Consider the following 24,731-nt stretch of genomic DNA (forward strand, 5'->3'; position numbering starts at 1 on the left):
TTAGTTTTATGATTTTGACTTTAGTTTTTAATTTTATGATTAGGATTTGATGGGGACAAATTAGTAATATTAATATTTGATAGAGGGTAATATGGTAGTTTCATCAAACTTAGACACCTCTTATCATTCTTTATGGGATAGATGAAAAAATCCATGGTCCCCAATTAAATGGCATAGGTCCCAATTTAGCCAGGACAAAAAAAAAAAAGTCCAGTCATTTGCCCATATACACATTAGTGTATGCATGCGGCTAACCCCTTCGATTATGTTGACTCTGGGTACAACTCGTACGTACCTGGATCAAAGCATTACAGAGTCTTAATTGAATTGTCTAGCGGCCAACTCAAAGATAATAGAGTAAAAAAAAAATTTTTTTGATGTCTATAGAGTAAAAAGTTTGACGGCAAAAAATTGGACGCGTGGACGGAGTTGGGAGCTTAACTGAATTGTCTAGCTTAATTTCTCATAGATAGATATATCAGTCAACTTTATAAATTTCTTTAAGTTTTTGAGAAAAATGTTCGATTAAGTCACTTTCTTTGCAGGAAAAAAAGTTACAATTAATGTAGGATGGACCAGATCTGAACCAGATTGGATAAAGATAAATACAGATGGAGCTATTAGAGGACACCCAGGATTAGCGGGAGCAGGGTTCATCTGCAGTATTCAAACTGTGATGGTCTTTGCTCATCCTTTAGGAATAACAGATGCCATCAGCGGAAAGATAATGGAGTAAAGTATTGTTTGAAACGGACTCGGAACATCTAATGCGCCTAATCAAGACTCATACGGATGCTCCTTGGCATATTTCAGAAATAATTGCAGAAATAAAACATCGAATGAGTCAAATCCCAGAATGCGATATCCAACACACCTATCGAGAAGGAAACCAAACGGCAGACAGACCGGCAAACTACGCAGCGGATGCTAATCACACAGGAAATTACTCCACCACAATTTGGGATAGAAAAATCCCACCGTGCATCAATCACATTCTTTTAAATGACTTTAGAGGTATTAAATACCCCTGTGTAATTTCTCTGTAACTGTCTTTTTAATTTTACGTGCTTCAAAAAAAAAGTCACTTTCTTTAGTCTTTAAATGATTTCTATAAGCTTCTTATTATATAATGAAAATGAAGTGTTGGGGTAAATTGAAATACTGGCTACACTGTGTTACTATGGTTTTGGAAGTCAGGTGATATTCATGTCACAAAATAATGCCAGTAGATCAGCAAACTGCATATAATAATTTTAGTTCTTGTTAAGAGAATAATAAATAAAAAGGTAATTAGGATTTTGACTACTCGCTGACAGAAGATGTTTCATTGTTTAGGACAAACATTCTGGAGATTCTTAATATTATTTCGTGTCGAGATTCAGTATCGTGCGGTTCGATTGCTGAAATCTAACCTCTTTGTTGAAATTTCGGTCTCGTGATAAATGTACAACATTCAAACTCAAGAAAATAAACATATTGAAATGCGTATGAATTTTTCTTTAGGCCAACTCGAGCCAGTATCTCATATTAACTTTTTTGCTATGAAATGAGAATTGTGTGAGTGAGACCAAAAACACTAGCATATACTGCGTGCTAAGATGTCTTTTTGCGTATAAAATGATCCATTAGCAATGGTTTTGAAGATAGTAAGAAAGGTTAAAATGAAATGGCGGAGGAAATTGATACTTTTAACATAGAGAATGATGTAAATAAGTAAAATACAACGAGATCAGGTAGTTAGCCGAAGAAACCATTGAAAATTGGTAGATAGGAAAAATTGATAATGTCAAAAGGTACTATGTTTTCCTCTTTTTTGAGCTTAGGTTAATGGTGAATCACGTTGCTTATCTATTAACGAAACACTAAAATAGTGGTCGTTTATGTTTTACATGATAGATTTAAAACTCAAGATTCAGTTAACAAGTGAAAAATGATGATCATGGATTTAAACTTTAACGTGATCAATCCGAAAATATTTCTTTTCTTTGTTCTTTGGGACGCGTTTTTTTTTTTCTTTTTTTTCAAAACTGCAAGAAAATTGGGCTTTTGATCGTTAAAAGGAGCTACTCTCCCTGCATTTATAGACTTTGACCTTGAGAGGAAACCAAAATACGACACGTTAAGGATATACCTCACGCTATGTTTTGCCCAGACGCCTACGTGATGTTTAATTGGTTATGAGCGATATTTAAATTAATTTTGTACGTCATAAGCTTCTCCACTTATCATTTTCTGATATGAGATTCCAACAACAACAACTATCTATTTAAATTCAAATTGGATAACCATATCGAGAAAACATCAAATCTGGTAAGCTTAAACCAAATAAATTTGTCAGTATTATGAGAACATATCATGCAGTGATGACTGTGATATTATAACTGAACCAAATATTTTAACATTCGAGAGACATTTAACAAACTTGAATATGGACTAAAACATATGGCATTTCCCGTTGCCATCCTGATCCTTTGCAGTTCCCCTTGTATATCTAAAGGCATGTTCAATGGAAAAATAAACAAAACCAAAAGTTCTGAAATGTTGATACTCAATGTCTACAATTTTTCTTTTTCCTATTTTCATTTTTAATGAAAAGAAATGTGATACTTGGTGTTCCTAGAAATAAATTCACTCAGTTGCTCATATGCGCGCCACTACATCAACCCAGCTAGACAATTCGATTATGACTCTGAGCACAACTCGAATCTGGGGGATATAGTCGTGTTATGGACTCATAAACTGAATTGTTAACACCTCAAAAACCAGAATTATTTCTATTGAGGATATTACAGGTCTAAACGTTAACACCTAAAAAACCGGAATTATTTCTATTAAGGATGCACCTTTATTAGATGATTGGGTAAGAGAATTTGGTTTGTGTAACAGATTCCTCACCTTTTATGTACTTGGTCATGCCATTAGGTGCAAAAACTTTTTCAAAAAGTATATGGAAGTAAAACTTTCTATATAAAGACAAGGAAACCTTTCAAAATGAGGTAAACCGTCTCTACTGAAATGTATTTTAAGCTATGTACCAGTGTATTACTTCTTATTATTCAAGGCACCAATCTTAGTCATTAATATCTTAGAAAAGAAGATGAGATGCTTCTTTTGGGAGAAAAATTCTGGTTCTACAACCTCTCATCTCGTAAATTGGGATTTGGTTCATTCTTCTAAAGCAAAGGGTGGTTTAGGTGTGTTTAATTTAAGAGTTATGAATCAAGCTCTTTTATCTAAGTGTTATTGGAGGTTTGGTATGGAGAAATATCATCTTTGGTATAAGATTATCGTGGAAACATATGGTTCTTAATTCTGTAATTGGGTACCTGGAAGAGTTACGATGCTACATGGTGTGTCTTGCTGGAGAATTATTGCTGAGATGAATCACCGGGTATCAAACTCCACTTTATATTTACATTCTGGTTCACAAATATCTTTTTAGTATGATAAGTGGGTAGGTGACTCAAGTTTGGACGAGAAGTTTCCTATTCTCTACAAACTTGACAGATTGAATGAGGGCAGTGTCACAGTTCATACTTCTGGAAATGGGGCATGGAAATTTTATTTCAAAAGGATACTTTCTAACTCTGAAGTTCATATATTAGCCTCTATGTTTCTCACTATTGTCTATGCCCCTCCTAATCTGGATGGTTTATCAGACACTAGACAATGGGCCCTTGATTCTTCTGGAATTTTTTCTGTCAAATCTATGTATGCAAAATTGATTGCAGATGAGGGTGTGGATAATTTCCCTTGGAAATTTGTTAGAAAGTTTGCATTCTTCCTAAAGATAGTTTTTTGACGTGGTGTGTTATCCATGGGAAGCTCAGCTCAATAGATATGCTACATCGAAAAGGTATGCACATGAATAACTTATGCATTTTCTATGGTGATAGTATTGAATCCCGGGATCATATTCTTATCCATTGTAAAGTTCTCGTACTGTTTGGCAAGATTGCTAATAGGGGTAGCAAATTGCTTGGGGGTGTTCCAAAATACAAATAGGATAAAATAGCCATTTCCTTTGGGTTGGTACACCCCCAACAAAATTGACACCCCATTAGCATCCTTGTTGTTTGGGCTGCTCTAACTCCAAACAAAGATTATGCATGGAAGGTTCCTAGCTCGATCCATGATTTAGCTCTATCTTGGCCAAACAACTATATTTCTGACAATTCTGGGAAGGTGGTCTGGAACCTAATTCCAGCAACTATTATTTGGACGCAGCGGACTAAAAGAAACTGGCGCATCTTCCAAGAAAAATACAACTTCAAAACTGACGGAGAATTATGTGATAATGTTAAAGTCCTAGTTCTCTCATGGGCAGCTGTTGATTGGAATCAAATACATGTAAACTTTTCACATACTATCTTGAATTGGGAAACCGTAATCTTTTAATTTGTTTTCATGTAAGAAAAATCATCACTGTAATCCAGTAATTCCATGGATAGTCGTAAAATGCAAATCTTGTTTAGAGAGTACGGGGGTAGACGATATTTGTGCAAGGGGTATGACATCAGTTTATTTTATTTTGAAGCATAATATTAATATTTTAGTGAGTGCAAATCTTGTTTCGTTTCTATCAAAAATGGATTTTTTTTTCAAAGTATAACAAACCCCTTATACGTCTGCGACAACAATACGTGTACCATGAAATGATGTACATATCACATGCTAAGATATTAAATAAAGAAGTTCGTTTGTATTAGCAATGATGGTTTTGAAGACATTGAATAAAGTTCGGAGGAAATTGATACTTTCAAGTTAAATGATGGAAATGAGTAAACTCCAATATCAGTTTTTCAACATGGTTGGGTGTAGGTTTATTTTTCAATTGATTAGACTGAAATATATAATGGGTTAAATGAGAGGGCAGTTGGAGTCAATTTATTGGAATACTGGTTTTAAATGACTGTTCTCATTTTGATTTCAATTGAATTATTTTAGCTGAAAAAAGTGAAATTATTAATGAGTTAAATGCGGATTGTAGTTTATTTTATTCTTTAAATACAATGGCTGGATGTTCTTTGATTACAATTCTTGATTAATTTGTGAACGAAATGATGGGTTAGTTTTAACCTTTATGCAGTTTTGTTTTTTGATTAATATATTTTACGTATTGTTGGTCTAAAACTCTAATAAAGCTAAACAAGTTAAAGGGACGACCATGGATTTGGTCCCATGTGAGCAAGAAATCTATCGAGCTGAATTGATTAATTAGAAGAAAAAAACAATGGAAAATAACCGGCAATCGAGCTCATGTGCACTCAGCTTCTCTGATGACTGATCAGCCTTTCCACCAACTTTAGCTGAATTTTCCTTTTTTATACTGGCAAATTTTCCCTTCTCTTCCTATCAATGTGACACGTGTCCCAAAATTTAACGGAATCTTGGGGGTGCGCTTCTGTTGAATGTGGAATGACAAAATATCGTGTGCATCTGTCAAGCAAGATATAAATCTTTTTTCCTTTTTCTTCTTTTTTTTTGATATAAAGCTCCAATTTCATTAATGGCCAATTCAAGGATACATATATAGATTTTAAGTACATCAAGAACATTTGAAGAACAAGAAAAACATATAGCAATAAGTACATGGCCAAATATTCCGACAAGAGAAAGAGAAGGAATACTGGAAATCGACGAATTACATATATGAAAGATCCGATAAAATCGGGAGAAAGATGGTCTTCATGACATTGTAGTCTGACCATTTGATGACTCTTCTTTTTGAGTAAGATGATATCCATCGTATGAGGAGTATTTTGCCCATTTCTTGACCGGAAAAAACCATATTCCGGCGACCGGAACTTCTTGAAGATGAACTTGAAAATCCTAGTAACCAAAATTTCTGGTGTCTGTGTTATTTCTTTTCCGCATTATATTTTATATAATTGAAATAATACAGGTTGTGCGTTCGTGATCATCAATTGGAAATCCAACCTTTGGTTGTTGATTGATATTGATTGATACTTGGACATCGGTCTTTGGTACCGTCCAAGTTATTCCTTGTATTTGATAAAGACTTGCTATTGATTTTAGCTTGAGTAAAAATAAAATCAAGAGAGAGATATTAACTCCTTGAGATATTTTTATCTAGATTGAGTCTGACTGTCTAGTTGATTCTCTAGCAAAGTATTTCGGAGTTAGTCCATACAGATTTCTAAAATGAAATATTGGGTGGTGTTGTTAGACCCCCGATTTTCAATTGGTATCAGAGCAGGCAAACACGTTTAAGATCTAGCAAGTCCGTGTTTGTAGCGATCTGACTCTATGGATAGAGGTGCTATCTCTATTAACGTACCACCAGTCTTTGATGGCTCAAACTACTCAGCATTGAAAGTTGCAATGTGTGCTTATCTATAAGCATGTGATTTTCAAACCTGGGTATGTATTGTTAACGGCTATAATCCTCCGGTTAATACAAAAGACGATGTATCTATACCAAAGGATGTTGGTAGTTATAGTCCTGAAGAATCTCTTGCTGCAATGCAAAAATCTTTTGGATTAAATGCTATCAGACAGGCCGTTACCCCAGATATTCAGTACTATGTGGCTACTTGCACTAAGTCTAAAGAAGCCTGGGATATCTTAGAAACTGTATTTCAAGACAAGAGATACGTTTCTAAGAAACATGCCATCAATGGAGGGAACAACCTCAACACTCCTTTCATGAATACCTCTTGTGGACTGGTGACAACTCGTGATCCAAATTTTGTTCAACCATTTGCATTCAATGTTATATCCAAGTTATTCCTTGTATTTGATAAAGACTCGCTATTGGTTAAGGGGCGTCTCAATTATTAATGGACACCTCAATTTATAAGGGGAATCTTCTTTACTATTTACACCTTTGGCTATTCGCACCCCCCGGTTTTCTAAGGGAAAACCATCTTCATCACCGTGAAAACCAGTTTTGGCGGAAAAATGGAAGTTGTTTTCTGCGTAAACTTCAGGCAAAGATTGGAGGAGATTTTGTAGGAGTTCTTCTTGAAAATCTATTGGGATTGACTTGTGGATACAAACCAGGGATGGTATGTGGATTATTAATGGGTAATAGTCGAGTTTCCATGAATATCTCGATTAAACAGGGTATGTGGAGGTCTCGGGTTTTCTGGTGGTTTAGTTCGGGAAGTTACGTGCAAATAAGGGAAGCATATCTTCTCTGTGATTTCGTTTTAGCCGAAGGAGTTTGGTTTGAACTGGAAGATGTGTAAGTAAGAAGGAAATAATACCCGTGAAGATTAATGACAAGATATTTTGAAGATTCAAGGGGACTGTCGAGTATAAATAAGGTGCTGGAATGTCTTAGAAAGGGGATGGAGAGTTTGGGATAGTTTAGAACACTACAGAGACGCAAACAATCGAGTTGCAGGAAACTGCCATTGCTGCTGCTGAAGAAGGAACGAAGAACATAAAACCCACCCAAAACTGTCGTATTTGCTACAGTGGAAACGACACATAGAGAGCAGTCTTATAAGCTACAGTAACAGTGATAGTTATCATTTATCGTACTCTGTAACAATCCGGTTTGTAACAAATATAATTGTTACAAACCCGGTTTTATTATTTTTCTCCCATTTCATTATTGTGAACACCTTTTTGAGCAATGAAAAATTCCTTTGAGCGTGTTTTCATCATGCGGAGATAGAACCCATCACTTGGACAACAAAGGAAGCAAATTTTCATGATTGTGGTAAATGAATTAATTCTTTTATTGACTTTTTGCATAGATTTAATTGCTTTATGATTTCTATTGATTACTTGTTATTTTGTCTGATGTCGCATGCTTGGTTTAAATTACTTTTGATGCGTCATGCTTACGACTTACAAATAATGTTTTATGAAATCTATTTTTGGCAAAGAATTAGAGTCACAACTTCTTTTGTTTGAGCTACATTGTCTAGAGTTAATGATTGAACCACAAGAATATGAAAAGTAGTGAAATCCTACGTCTCAGTGCCTCTTCATCTTGTCACCATATTTGTATATATTTTCCTTATTTTCGTTTATTAAAACTTAAAATCAATCCAACAAAGTCCGAGTGAACGACAACTCTATTTACCACTATAAAAATTCAATCAATTTTTGGCGCCGCCGACGCGGATTTTTTTATAGATTTGTTTTTAGGTTTTATTTTATTTGTTCTTTTTTACGCTTTTTGATATTTTTGTTTGCTTTCAGATTTGGAGCTAAGCTAAAGAAAAAGAAAAAGTGCTGAAAAGAAAAGCTCAAAAAGGAAAGAAAAGAGAAATCCAAAAGGATTGAAGAAGAAGATTTTGTATATTATTTTATTTTTAGTTTTTTAGAAATTGTAATTAAGGTTTTTATTTTTGTAATCTTTTATTTTTGGACATTTTTTTCGGACATTGAACATTGGACTTTATTTTTAAAACCCTAAGGAAGGGTTGGTTTAAATATAAACTGCACAGGGAAGGACGACAGTTATGATACTGTCTCGGCCCCTTGGGTTCGTACACTGACATCGGAGTCAGTGGCCCGAGTCGACCTCAACGGTTCATCCCCCGTCTGGAACGGGAGGTAAGAATTCTAAACACCCGCGAATTCCCTGTCAGCGGGTTTACTGGATGATTTTGTATGCATATATGTTGAGGACCTGAAATCGGATTTAATTTTCTAGTAAAGGGCAAGGCCTGGCCAAATCAAGATAAGGACTCGGATTTCATCACCGTTTTCTTCTTGCCCGCCTTAGGAACACGTAACCTACGCGAACTTAAGCCTTAAAATACTGACTAGAACGAGACCGATACGGTAACGAGCTTAATAGGAAAGTTATTCGAAAAATATTGGTTACTCTTTTAAGCATACTTCGAAGTTCATGATGGTTTCTGTGAGTCGAATGCGTGACCGCGCCGCCTTGTAATTCCGGTGAGGACTTGGGTATCAAAGCTCCACTGAGCTTCCCTCGCCTCTATTCAACTTACTTTAATTCAGATTGATTCTAGAGGGGTTTGCTCAAATTGTAACGAGTTCCCTCTCGAAGGATTAGAAGCTGTTCTAAAAACAATCTAAGGGAGCCATCATGCTTTTTGTTTGATAGATAAAATAGGCTTGTTGTGGTCGAGTCATCCTTGTTTGTGCTTGTGTAGAATTCCCTTGCAGTTAGGATGCCAAACTGGTATTATAATAGCCATCACAATGAATATGAATATCCAACTGAACAATATGGACACCACTCTTTTTATGACCATAGTGAGAATAGTAGTTGGGAACGCCAACCTTTCGAAGGTTATGGGTCATACCATGGTGAGCCCACTTACTATTCACACGTGCATCGGTCATTCGAGCAAGAAAATTATAGTAATAGTTATTCATCTCTAGAGGATACAATAAAACTTTTGAAAAGTAGTACTTTTATGATCTTTCTGTTCCTATTCCTTCTCTAAAAGAGTCCCTCAGGGGTTTAGCTGAGTCGACAAGAAAGTTAGTTGAATCGACATGTAAGTTAGCTGAGGTGAATAACGTAGTTATGGACGAAAGGACTGCAACAACGACTGAATCTTTAGAAGATATCCTCAATAGATTAACTCAAAAATTAGATCCAAAACTAAGGGAACTTTCTTTGGAGGAGATCCTTGAGAGAATAGCTGAGTCGACACGTAGACTTGAGTTAGAGACGAACGAAAGTATTGCTCGAAATAACTTGAATTTCCAATATAGTGTATCCAATAGTACCTTTGAGAATGAAGATAGTTATTCACATAATCAAGATGACGAGGATAAAATTGGTAACACTACTTGTTTAGATGAGGTCCAACCATTTTCATGTTATTATAATGATTATGATGAGAATAGTGTTGATGAAGAATTTGAAATAAGTAGGCATAGTGATCAGGAATTTGTTACTCCAATTGAACTTAATAATGATAATGTTTTTCTTTCAAATCCAAATAATTTTAATAATTATTCACCTATTCAAAAGGACGAGGATTTGACTAGAGATACTCCCGTTTTAGACGATGTAGTATTTCCTTATGATTACGAAGCCAACGATAGTTTAGAGGAACGAGTTTATTCTGAGAATATTTTTTTAGAGTCTAGAAATTTAGAAACATTATTCTTAGACGAAGAAGATGAACTCATAGAGATTTTAAGTATGAGTGAGGATGCATCACCTGAGTATAATCTACACAAAGCAATTGACCATTTTCAGGATTCCGATGATCTAGAAATTAGGGAAATTGTAGCTAGTGTATCTAGAGACACCCAAAACTCTAAGTTTGGGGGTGATTATCATTATCCTTGTGCCTTACCTCTATATCTTACAGAGATCCCTCACTTGGGACTTGATATATGTACCTCATCCATTGTGCCAGATTACCTTCATACTAGCTCTCCCGAACCTAATAATGTCCAGGAAGAAGTTCAGTTTTTAGAAACCCATCCTATGGTTAATGTGGTTTACCCAGGCTATGATACCCAGATTGATTTTATTTTCCCGCCAAGAACTTTTATTCCAATTGTGGGAACGTTTGAATTTCAGATGTGTCTGTTATTGAGTTTTGAGACTAAACCTAATTACTTTAAGAGATTAGGGTCGACATATTTGTTTAAGGAAGACCACCACGTTCATTATGGTCAGTTGTGTAAGTCAAATTTGATTGACTTAGAGGATCCCCAATTATTCAGGTTACTTTTGTGTGCTTCTAAATTCTTAGTTGAGTATTTCCAGACTCTACAACCTGACCTTCAGGATCCTTCCTTTGCGGAAGTCCAGCCAATGAAAACCTTTTATCTAGACCCTTTTATAGAGCCTGAAACTGAACCACAACTAGATATTGTTGTCTTAAAGTTAAATAAGGGTATGTTCGGTATCTTCATGGTCTGTTACGATTTTCTCTTCTTTTGGGTAACACTTTTTGATTCAGATGACCCGCAATTATTCCGGCTGCTGCTATATGATTCTTCGTGGTGACTAATCCTTTCTTAGTCTGGATGAAGACTTTAAACTTAGCACTTCTTGGGAGGTAACCCAATATTCATGCGACACGGTAATATCTTTCCTTATATCTTTTACTTCAAGTGGTAACAGTTTCTCCTTGTTCATGCTTTTAATTTTATCTTTAGAACATTGAGGACAATGTTAGATTTAAGTTTGGGGGTATGGGAGAAACTTTTTAGTTGCATTAAATAAACTCTAGAGCCTAGAAATTTATGCTTATTAAGGATGGCACTAACCAATATAAGTGGATGGAAGCATCTTGGTTATAGGAGTTAAGGAACCAATCTGATTAGATGTAAACATCTAAAGAGTCTATTCATAAAAGCATAGAGCTCAGGTGTTAGAAAAAAAAGAAAACATGGTAGTTTCGCCATATACTCGTGATGGAAACATCGAAAGAATCCTGATCACTTCTATTTTTTTCCTTTTACCATTGCTAGGGTGAAATAGATTGACTGAGATTAAAAAAAAATAAAAAAAATTTGAAACCAGACCACCAGACCAACCGGAATAAATACAATAAAGTCGACCACCGGTACCCTTGTATATGCCAGCTGAGTTGACATAGAGTTAGGATTATCGACCACTGGTTCCCTTGTATATGTCAGTGTGTTGATATTAGTCCAGACCAGTATGTCAGTCCATTAGGATAGGTTCACCTTAGTTGTAGTTGGAGGAAATCCTACACTACACCCATCATATGATTTCGTTAACACTCAACTCATTTTTAGATTAACAATCTTAATTTTATTGATGAATCTTTGAACAATCTTACAAGAAAAGATAAAGGAATCAAGAATAACCACTTCTCTAGATTTTATCTCTCCTATTTACTTGTTTCTTACTCAAAAAAGATCTCTCCCTCTCCTTTACAACTGAACGACTATTTATAGGGAAATACATAGTGGATGACAGCTAATCTGTCATTTATTTTCGGATATGGTTTGCAACATTCTCGCAACCTTACAAATGTTAATCTCGCAAACTCTCTAATTTTCGCAGGACCATTACATTTTTCTCATGATTTTAGCTGACGTCGTTTATTATATCATTTCTGAAATTGTTCTGTGACGTTGTTGTGTTGTATTGTTGATAATTTCGCTAAGATATTATTGCTGCGAGATTTTGATCCTACATCTTGCCTCTTCTCATATATTCTCCGCGAAGTAGAGAATGATGTGAGAAATGCCGCAGTTATCCATCATTTCATATTCTGCATTTATCACACGTATCCTTTTTCCCATCTGTTTCTTGACACGTCTTTTGTAACTGCTGCTTTTTAACCGCTTATATATTTCCGCATTAATCGTGTTTATCTTCTCGAGAAAAAATTTCCTCTATATATACTCTTTCTCACTCTCTTTTTCTTTCTTTTTATTTTCTCTGCAACTTCATCGTTCTTCTGCAAATTCCGTTATTGCAACTTTTCTTCTTTCTTATTCTTTCAATCTTTTTAAGTTCTTCTCCATCTTCATACTGTTTCCTCTGTAGATCTTCATCATTCGTAATTTTCTTCGAAATAATCTTCCAGCTAGTGTTTTCCATGGATTCATCAAGGTTAGTTTTCTTTTTCTACCTTATGGGTTTTGCTGAAATTGATCTTGCTTACTGCCTTATTTGATGTTGTTTATGTGATCCCATGCTATTGTTATTTCAGCAAAAGCGCCTCCAACACTAAATTTACGGTTCAGAACCATAATATTCCCAAACCGCAGCATAAGATTGTTGTGCATAAAAGAAAGTCTGCGAATCAGAAGGTAGTAAGAAACATTATTCTTTTCTAATAACAATATTGTTGCCTCCGTTTCTTATCTGGATTGTAATTCGCAGGGTGATAAGGATGTCAATAAACCTCTCAAGAAATCTCGCCACCTTCAAACTGTTGAAACCTCTGTTCCATTCCACTTACTTATCTCTTCTAAATCTCCTGCAACATCTTCGCAAGATAAACCATTATCTCCAATTCACGAAAAAGCTTCCTCAAACTTCATTTCTTCAACTGACCTTTCAATGATTGAAACCCCCATTATTGATCCTTATGTGAATGAAACTTCTTCTCTTTCTATTGATAATGTTTCTCAACCTTCTATCATTGCCAGTTCTCTACCTGAGCCTCTTCCCTTTTCGAAAGAAACCGTGGAAGGAATAAATATGGATTTCAAAGTTTTGTCTGAAGTCCTGGATGATGGAAAGAAGTCTTCCATTGATCCTGTCAAGTCTAGTATTTGCGAAATTCTGAGTAAGTATTTCGTTTCTGACAGAGCTGCTTCGCAAACAGCTTTGGAAAAAGAGTGTAATGCTCTTCGTCTCGAAAATGAAATGCTTCGCTCTTCGTCTCGAAAATCAAAAGCTTCAGAATGTTTGTTGGATCGTGACAACCTTCGCAAGAAGAATGATGAATTGATAGGTATGATTTCCTTATATGTGTCTTCAATTTTCCTTTCTAATGATTTTATCCTTCCCATATTTAATTATCCTTGAAATCCCTCTTTCGCATGTTAAGCCTTAAACCAGAAACGAATAATGGAGAGATATGAATTTGAATATGCTTATCTCAAGAGAAGCGAACTTGTTTAAACAAGATGGCGATATTTTCGCAAAAACTTAGCATTCTTCAGAAAGTATGTGATGACCAAGAACAATCTCTTTGCTCTTTGAGAAATGAACTTAAAGAAGTAACAGAGTCATCCATTGCTGAAAGAGATACACTCATTCAAGGTAGAATAGCTTTCAGTGTAAAGGCGAATCAACTTAAAGAACAATATTCCAAATTAGAAGAATCTTATTCTTCTCTTGCGAAGAAAAATGCCTTTCTTATTTCTAAAGAGAAAAATCTTCAGTCTCGACTTAAAGGTTTAGTTGGAGATAAATTTGATGATGCAATGGACCGTTGGGAAAATAGCTGTCTGACCTTGATTCAACACCTTATTTCGCAAAAGGAATGTACTCATAATAGTTTGACTTCCTTTACTATCTTTTCTTTGTCATATCTTTTTGAGTTCTTCATCTTATTGAAATTTTGTATTCTACCTTTCGCAGAGTCTGAGAAAAATCTTCATTCCTCCATTTCTGCTTTGGAGGATAAATATACCAAAATTCGCAAAGAAAATGCATTACTCGTCTCTGTCCTTACTGGTTCTCGCGACCGAGCAGAAAGAAGACTTGATTATCTTGCTTACTTTAAGGATATTCAAGATAGGAATCATCAGAGAGCACTTCATCGTCAAGTTCATCTCCGGGCTGAAGTCTTTGTAAATGATATTTTATTATCTGAATCTCTTCCTCCTACATCAATCGAACCTTTGGAAGTAGATGATGATGAAAATCCTCGTCCTGCTGACAGTGATTATGATTATGAAAGTGGTGCAGAGGATAATTTTTTGGAAGATGGAAAAGAAATTCATTTTAAGGAAGCATCTGCTGGTGTTAATCAAAATGAAAACGAAAAATAAATCTCTTCTGAAGAAGTAATTGCTGGCGATAATCAAGGTGCTAATCAAGGCGAAGATCAGATCCGAAATGAAGGAGAGGCTGGCGATAATGAGAATATTGGCGAAGAAGAACGTCTATTATCTCCTTCTACTGGAATTAATACTGAAGCATGAGCTTCTTATCTAATTCTATCTTCTTGAATTGTCTTATCTTTATTACTTTTTGTTAGAATCGAAATAAAGGAGAGGCTGGCGATAATGAGAATATTGGCGAAGAACGTCTATTATCTCCTTCTGCTGGAATTAATACTGAAGCATGAGCTTCTTATCTAGTTCTATCTTCTTGAATTGTCTTATCTTTATTAATTTTTGCGAATAATATTCTTCAACCAACTTTGGAATCAATTTTCCCTTTTAGTATTTTGCTGGTGAGAAAGATAATGCCTCTTGTTTATTGATTCCCATAATTGCCTCTCATTATCTTTCTTGCGAGAAATAATATGTTATGAATACTTATAAATATTTTGTTTTGTCATGTGGTCTTATTTTTCCTTCATAATTAAAGGTCTTATTATGCCACCTCTTGTCATTGCGACAAAATCGCAGGACGTCCTTGCACTTTCATGCAAAAACCCATTGATCTTGCCTTAATTTTTTATTTTGTATTGTGGCCTCTTAAGGAATGTTGCGACTATATGACAGGCCTAAATATTCTTGCGAAAATAAATCCCCATGACATTGCCGTCTTGCGACGAAATCGCAGAACGTCTTCGCACTTTCATGCGAAAACCCATTGATCTCGTCTTATCTTTTTCTTTTGTATTATTTCCTCTTCAGGATTGTTGCACAAATATGACAAGCCTTAATACCCTTGCGAATAAAAAACCTCATGACATTTGCATCTTAAGACACTTATCACACTTATCAGCTCCCTAATGGAGGGTGCCGCCCTTATATCCCCCCTGGTTTCCCCTTCAAGGAGGCGTACTTCTACCATACAAGGTTAGCTCCTCCCATCCAGTCTTAACAACAACCAGTTGTTTTTGCAACCTCTTATCCCTTTTACCTATAGGGCTTATGGTTACGAGACTGCACCCTAAGTGGGGTTTTCTTCAGGCCGAGTGCAGTATAATTGAAGACTTGTCAAGAATGGAAAAGTACGCTTCAAACGCCCTTGGCACTATTGACTCAACCGTGTACCTCGGCGCCTTGATCAGATCTGCACTCCTTGGGAGAGTCCATATTACCTTAGTCGCCCAACCTTAGTCATATGCTTAAGCTGAGAATCCAAGGTGCCTCTCCCGGATGAGCTTTATTGACCCCAAATCTCCATGATTCAGGTTCCGGTGGCGGTGTAGCCTTTCCATGAGCCATGCAACAGGTACCCCCTTATATGACATTCTTTAGGTCTTACATTTTCCTCTTGCGAAAGTTTCGCACATCATGATCTTGTTTTGATATGAATAATCTCGCAATTATTCTTTTAGAATCCATAACTTCTCAAAGCTTCTTATGAATAATATTTTTTTAAGTACAACCTGTTCCATGGTTTGTCAAGTCTGTGACCAACATCTCTACCTTCTGGATCCATTAATCTATAAGCTCATGTTCTAACTATGTCCTCAATGATGTAAGGTCCATCCCATTTTTTCGCTAATTTTCCACTATTTTCTTGCTGATATATTGGTGTCTCTCGCAGAACTAAATCTCCTGGTTGGAATTCACGTATTTTGACACGTTTATTATATTCTCGGGCTAATCTTCGTTGATAATTCTCCATATGTTGTAAAGATTTTTCTCTCCTTTCTTTTAATTCATCAAGTTTGTTTAAGATCAAACCCGCACTAAGATTTTTCTCCCAAGTTTCTCTCTTTGTTGTCGGAATAACAACTTTTGTTGGTAACACCGCTTCAACTCCGTATGTTAAACAAAAAGGTGACATTCTAGTAGCTTCTCTTCTAGTTGTATTATAAGCTCATACTGCATTATGTACTTGTTCGCACCATGCTCTGTGATGTCCTTCCAATTTCTTCTTTAATATATCTGCAATTGTTTTGTTTGTTGCTTCTACCTGCCCATTAGCTTGTGGATACAAAGGAGTAGACTTTCCACATTTTATCTTCAATGCATTAAGTAACATTTCTATGTTTTGTCCTTCAAACTGTTTCTCATTATCAGATACCAACTGCGCAGGAATTCTGAATCTGCAAATGATATTTTCGAATATGAATGTAAAGATATCTTTGTCGCGAATATGCTGTACTTCCTTCACTTATGTCCATTTTGTGAAATAATATGTTGCGACTATTAAGTATCTTATTTGTCCAGAACCTGGTAAAAATGGCCCCACAATATCTAAGCCCCACTTTCCAAAAGGCCACACACTGGTTGAAGATGACAATGGTGCTCCAGGTGCATGTATTTTCTTTCCATGTCGCTGAAAATATTCGCAACGTCTTGATATTTGTTTTGCATCTTCGTGCATGTATGGCCAGTAATAGCCTTGCATTTTTGCTCTATGTTCCAAAGATCTTCCCCCGCTATGATTGCCAGCATCCCCACTATGTAACATTTTTAGCACTTTTTATCCTTCCTCTCGTGTCAATCATCTGAGTGATGGTCCATTAAAGGATTTTCAGTATTGCAGCCCATCTCTTAATTCATAATTCGTTGCGCGGCTTTTTAACTTGTGTGTTTCCAATCTATTTCTTGGTGTTTCTCCTTTCGCCAAGTATGCATGAAGTTCCGTTCTCCAATCTGCGATATTTTTCGTTTGTTCTTCTTATTCACCGTCTATTATCATCACGTCCACTTCTTCTTCTTCTTCTTTATTGATTGATGGTGACAAAAGTGTTTGTATTTTTATGCATCTCGCAGTTGGATCTGTCATCATGCTTGAGATGAAAGCAAAAGCGTCTGCGAATCTGTTATCCTTCCTTGAAATGTGCCTCCATTTTATTTTTGGGATTTTCGCTGACAATTATTCAACGAGCTTCTTGTATTTCTTCAAAGATGGTTCATTTGTAGTATACTCTCCCTTTATTTGGTGAATAACTAGCTGTGAATCACTAGTGATCCTAGCATTTTCTAGTTTCATTTCTATTGCGAATTTTAAGGCATGTATCACAGCTTCATATTCCGTTCCGTTATTAGTGGATGCGAATTCCAATCTGATTGAAAAGGCCATCTTTATTCCTTCTGGCGAAATTAAAACAATTCCAACTCCATTGCTTTCTACACTTGATGATCCATCTACCAATATCTCCCATCTATTTGGTTATGTTAATAAATCTTTTGGATCTCCGTGTTCTTCTTCTATATCCATCATTTCTTCTACCGCTTCATCTTCTTCTAAAGGGAATTCTACCAAGAAATCTGCAACAACTTGTGATTTTGGTGAAGACAAAATTTCATATTTAATATCAAAGTGGCCTACTTGTGCATTCCATCTCTCCACTCTTCCTGATCTTTTAGAATTCTTCATCACTGATTCAATTGGTATTTTTGTTAATACCTTTATCTTGTGCGCTTGAAAATATATGCGGAGCTTAAATGATGCATAAACTAATGCTAAGATTAACTTCTCAATCTTTGAGTAATTCTTCTCGGCAGTATTAAAAGTTTTGCTAATGTAATAAATGGGTTTCTCCACTCCTGCGTCTATTCGCAATAACACGGCACTTAATGCATGCGACGTCGTCGCAAGATAGATCAATAATTCTTCTCCTGATTCTGCTTTTTGTAAAATAGTTGTATTCATAAGATGTTCTTTGATCCCTTGAAAAGCTTTTTCGCATTCATCAGTCCATTTGAATTTCGCACCCTTCTTGAGTATATCGAAAAAATATTTGCATTTGTCTGATGATCGCGAAATGAATCTCCCCAGCGAAGCTAGAAGTCCATTCAACTTCTGTACATCTTTTATTGTTGCTGGTGTTGGCATGTCACGAACTACTTGCACTTTTTCTGGATCAACCTGTATTCCTTCCTTTGATACAATGTAGCCTAAAAATTTTCCCGATGCAACTCCAATAGTAGACTTCTCAGGATTCAGTTTAATTTTATACTGCCGCATTTGTTCAAAAATATCCCTTAGGTCCTGTACATGGTCTTTGGCTTCTTTACTCTTTACTAACATGTCGTCCACGTATACTTCTAATGTTTTGTGTATCCATTTCGCGAACACCTTCTCTACCATTCTTTGGTATGTCGCTCCCGCATTACGCAAACCAAATGGAATTTTCGTGTAACAATATAAACCTCTAGGGGAGAAGAAAGCAGTATGTTCTTGATCTTCTTCAGCGAGAGGGATTTGTTTATACCCTTTGTACCCATCTAAAGAAGATACCCTATCATTTCCCGCTGCGGATTCCACCATTTGAGGAATATCTGGTAACAGAAAACTATCTTTAGGGCAAGCTTTGTTTAAATCAGTGAAATCTATGCAAATCCTTATTCCTTTGTTTTTCTTTGGGACAATGACTATATTCGCTATCCATTCTGGGTATTTAGCTTATCTTATGATTCCCACATCAAGCATTTTCTGTAGTTCTTCTTCTATTTGGGAATGGTAAGCTGTTGCGATTTTTCTTATTCTTTGTTTAAATGGTCTCACATTCTTGTTAATCTCCAACTTGTGGCATGCAATTGACGGATCTATTCCCGGTATCTCATCCATGCTCCCTGCGAAAACGTCTTTATATTCTCGCAAAAGGTTAATAATTATGTCTTATTCTTCTACATCCATCTTGGTTCCAATTCTCAATATTAGAGGTTCTATTATAGTCCCAACGTTTATTTATTTTGTTGGTTTTGCGGCAGTGTAACTGGGCTTGGGTTCTCCCATTGGTGTTGGTTCTTTTATTGTTTTCACAGGTCCTTCTCCTTCTTCTGGAATTTCGCTGGGTATTCCCTTGCCTTCTTTTGCCCTTATCATATATACTCTAAATTCTTCTTCTTTCTTTGCCTCCTTTGCCAACTTTCTGCGAAATTGTTTCCTTTTTGCTTGTCCTTCATAATGCTTTACTTCAATTTGATGACATAATTTCACATTGTCAACATCTCCTATGATTTCTCCTATTCCATTTGGTGTGGGGAATTTAATACATTGATGCAACGTTGATACTACAACTTTTATCGCATGTATCCATGGTCTTCCTAGAAACATATTATATGGCGATTCCATATCCACCACGCATAGTGTTACGTGTGTTTCGATCTCTCCTAGTGGAATTCGTACCACTATTTCTCCTTTAGGTTTTGTTGTGGATTTTCCAAAGCCATGAACAAAATATGTTGAACTGGATATTTCTTCATCTTTAAATCCCATTCCCCTGAATGCATGATAAAATATTATATCTACTGAACTTCTTGTATCGATTAAATTTCTGTTCAATATCCATTCTCTCGTGGATTTTGTTGTTGTCTCCTTCTCTTTTCGCGTAATAGGCATTGTAATAACCAATGGAGATGCGTGGTTCAATTTTGTTTTTGGTATTTCTGCCGCCATGAATGTGATTTTTTTCTTTTCCCAATCTTTCAAGGGTGATGTCTTTTCTACTGCCATAACCTTCCTTCCTTCAAAATTTCGTTTATGTACTCTTCCTTTGATGTTTTCATGGAATTCATTAACCATTGTTTTTGTTATCATATTACACTCCAATCTTTTTTCATCATCATTGACTCTAATCATTTTTCTTTTAACTGGTTCACTGATTTATTTAATCACTTTCTTGATTTGAACAATCTCAACAACAATCTTCAACTTTCGATCTTCAGCCTCCCTGTTTCTAGCGCCATTATGTAGCTGCAGGAAATCCTACACTACACCCATTATATGATTTCATTAACACTCAACTCATTTTTAGATTAACAATCTTAATTTTATTGATGAATCTTTGAACAATATTACAAGAAAAGATAAAGGAATCAAGAATAACCGCTGCTCTAGATTTTCTCTCTCCTATTTACTTGTTTCTTACTCAAAAAAGATCTCTCCCTCTCCTTTACAACTGAACGACTATTTATAGGGAAATACATAGTGGATGACAGCTAATCTGTCCTTTATTTTCGGATATGGTTTGCGACATTCTCCCAACCTTACAAATGTTAATCTCGCAAACTCTCTAATTTTCGCAGGACCATTACATCTTTCTCATGATTTTAGCTGATGTCTTTTATTATATCATTTCTGAAATTGTTCCGCGACGCTGTTGTGTTGTGTTGTTTATAATTTCCTTGAGATATTATTGCTGCAAGATTCTGATCCTACATTAGTCAACATCATCCACGTTTTTCTCTACATCCATATTCTTAATCTATCTATGTGCTTGGTTGACTCCGGTTTATGATGTCCAGAAACTATCTGAGTAGAGCTCTGTCACTTTATATGAATTTTAGTATGCTTGAGTGCAAACTCGTGTACATCAATTGGAATTTCGCATCAGGGTACTTCCTCCTGTAGTCAATAATTATGCCAACCAAGGAGATTTTTTAGTGCCTTCCAAGGTTCTGCGTAGATAGCTAGGTCAAGAGTAAAGGTTTTCTGGGTACACCTCTGGTAAACCCTCCCGAGACTATAACTCGGTCACTAGGGCCACCTAGTGAGTTTGAATTTTCTTTTCTAGAATAAATTTCCTCGAGGACTAGCAAATAATAAGTTTGAGGGTATTTGATAGACACATTTTTGTGTCTAATTTGATCTCAATACTATATATTGTTGGCACTCGATTTTGTACTAATTATGGTGTTTTTGTGTTTGTGTAGGTGTTTTTTGAGAAATAAACATGTGTGGAAATTTCGGCTCGAAAAGTTGATTTAGGCACCCGGAGGATATGTATTATTCGGACTCTCACTATTGGTTAAGGGGCGCCTCAATTATTAAGGGACACCTCAATTTATAAGGGGTATCTTCTTTACTATTTACACCTTTGGATATTCGCACCCCCCCGGGTTGCTAAGGGGACACCATCTTCATCACCGTGAAAACCAGTTTTGGCGGCAAAATGGAAGTTGTTTTCTGCGTAAACTTCAGGCAAAGATTGGAGGATATTTTGTAGGAGTTCTTCTTGAAAATTTATTGGGATTGACTTGTGGATACAAACCAGGGATGGTATGTGGATTATTAATGGGTAATAATCGAGTTTCCATGAATATCTCGATTAAACAGGGTATGTGGTGGTCTCGGGTTTTCTGGTGGTTTAGTTTGGGAAGTTACGTGCAAATAAGGGAAGCATATCTTCTCTGTGATTTCGTTTTAGCCGAAGGAGTTTGGTTTGAACTGGAAGATGTGTAAGTAAGAAGGAAATAATACCCGTGAAGATTAATGACAAGATATTTTGAAGATTCAAGGGGACTGTCGAGTATAAATAAGGTGCTGGGATGTCTTAGAAAGGGGATGGAGAGTTTGGGATAGTTTAGAACACTACAGAGACGCAAACAATCGAGTTGCAAGAAAATGCCATTGCTGAAGAAGGGACGAAGAACATAAGACCCACCCAAAACTGTCGTATTTGCTACAGTGGAAGCGACACATAGAGAGCAGTCTTATAAGCTACAGTAACAGTGATAGTTATCATTTATCGTACTCTGTAACAGTTCAGTTTGTAACAAATATAATTGTTACAAACACGGTTTTATTATTTTTCTCCCATTTCATTATTGTGAACACCTTGTGGAGAAAAATCTTTTGACAATTAAATTGATTTCTTCGGTGATTAGTTTGGTTGTTTGTATTCCAATTAGATTAATTATAAGTTCTCTTGTAATTAGTCTAGTTGAGTTTTCATATATTCCACAAGTTCTTGTGTTAAGTATATGAAAAAATATACTAATCATGTTCTACTGGTTGATGTCGTCGTATATTACGTAAGGTTTTTCCTTATGTTGAGTATGTGAACGATTAAGTTAGTCGTCTCCGTATGATTACCTTAGTCGTAGCTCCGTAAGTTTACTTATGTTGAGCACTTTTAATCAAATTGATCACTTTTGTGGTTTGATTTAGTTGCATATTCCAATTAAATTAATCATGGGTTTTCTTGTGATTAATTTGGTTGAGTTTTGGATATAGAAAATCATTTCTATGGTTTTTGGTGTCCAATTCAAAAATCCTTCTTTTCTTTCGAAATTAAGGTCGCTCTTGTTGTTCTTCCGGGAATGACATCAAATGGGGGAGAGTTCTTTTGAACTTGTGCTTAATGGTAATATCTTGCGAGGTGTGCGGATGTGGAATTTTATAGGGTTATCTTGTATCTTAAAACTCCTTGATGAATGCATTTAGCTTCGACTTTATGATTGCATCTAAATTAAGTTAGTATGTATTTTTCTTTTAGTCTATGAAATGTCTCTTGTGGAAATTTCATTATGATCCCGTTCTTGTAACTTTGCCAATTTTATTGACAAAAAGGATGAGAAATATTGTAGTTCACACATATCACCATAGTATTATTGTGTAAGGGGGAGTGGTTTCCATGATCGAGATGGAGTATTGACTAAAGGGAGTGATACATATCACCATAGTATTATTGTAAAAGTCGTGATACAATTGGACTTTGATGTTACATAATAATACTATGACATTGTATAATAATGATCGAGAATCTCGATTTCTCTCATTGTTATAGCTACGGATCTTCAACAACGGTGATGCTAAACTTACAACCTTGGGGATCATTGGAGTACTTGGAAGGACGAAGATTTCAGGGAACTTTGAAGATCAGACTATGGAATAGGAGCCACTAAAGTTTATCTTTTTTGTATTCCATATGTTTTAATAGTTTTGTCACTAAAATTGACAAAGGGGTAGATTGTTAGAGCATAGCTCGGTCGACCTCGCATTTGTTGCTATCTCAAGCATGTTGGTCAATGTTAGTGATCAAAACTATAAGTCTTGATTTCTATCGTACATAGCTAAGTCTCAGACTAGGATAGAAAAGTGTAGTTGAGCTCAAGGACTTCATGGCGATTCATCATACAACGACGAAGATATACTCAAGGAACCGTGGAACTTCATCAACAAAAAGGTATGTGGAGACTTGAACTTATCTATCACTCAAAAGTCCATCTCTTCTATCTCCTACTTCTTATGAGACCAAAGTCGTATGTTATATAGACTGGATCATACACATTTGATATTTCGAGCCGAGTATATCTCGCCTATCTATATCTCGAAATCATGTGTTGGTAAAGCGTTTCGATTTGATCAAGTTTATCTTCACCTAGTGACGAAAGTCATGAAAAGTTTCAATTACTTTGAGAATTGCTCTGACACGAAACGGTTTGTGAATAACGGCTATATAATGTCCTCTAAGAATGTCTCAATGATTGGAATGAGAGTTTAAATTACATAACCATGTATTCCTTAATTCGAAGTTTTCGAACATTGTTGATTGAGAGAAACCGGAGGAATTGGCTTTGCCAAGTCCGCGAACCCAGTCCGTGAACTGACAAAAGTTCTTGTACCGAGAATTTCTGCTGGGATTTTCCAAAAACTCGTTTGCATGTAAGTCCGCGAACTGGAGAAAGTCTCTTTGCAGAGATTTTCTGCTGAGTTTGGAAAACTCCACCGGTTTTCTTAAGTCCGCGAACTTGTTTGTGAGCTTAAGAGGTTATGATCTAAAGATGTGCTCTGAACATGAAACTTAAATTACTAAAGAATGTTTTATGCAAACCGTGGCTATAAAGTTCATGAGTCGATTCAATCGAATCGAATTATATTTGTTTCAATTGTGTCTTGTGTAGTTACATAAGATCTCATAGCAATTGAAGAACTCTCTAACTAGTTTATTTGAGTCAGTTGAACTAGTTATGGTGAAGAAGAACAAGGTTAATATGAAAAGACTCATATGGTTAACCTTTTGGGTTACTATGTTGAACCAACATACACGTACACGTTTAGGCATGGTTTTCACAAACCTAGTAAACGTCTACCCAAGTGTGTGTGACAAGCTAAGTTTTCGATCTAACGGTTGAGAAATATTAGCTTGAATCCAAATCAGGTTTTCATATAACGGTGAATATGGATTGCTTTGTAACTAAGGCAACACCCTGATTTGTAGGCTATATAAAGGAGACATCTAGTATTGTGCAAAACTAATCCCCACACGTCTGTGTGATACTAGTGCGCTCGCTAGAGTCGATTCTCCTTTAACCTTTGGTTTTCTTCTCTAAAACCAGGTTAACGACTTAAAAACTTCATTGCGATTGTGAAGCCATACCGATACTATTTGTATCGTAGTTGTTTGATCTGATCTTGCATCTTCTATCGTACGAGTAAAATCTTTGATTGGCTTGAGATCGTGAAAGTTCTCCGATAGGCAAGATAAATAAGTCACAAACATCTT

The sequence above is a fragment of the Papaver somniferum genome, chromosome 9 (assembly GCF_003573695.1).
Source record: "Papaver somniferum cultivar HN1 chromosome 9, ASM357369v1, whole genome shotgun sequence".
NCBI classification, from domain to species: Eukaryota; Viridiplantae; Streptophyta; class Magnoliopsida; order Ranunculales; family Papaveraceae; genus Papaver; species Papaver somniferum.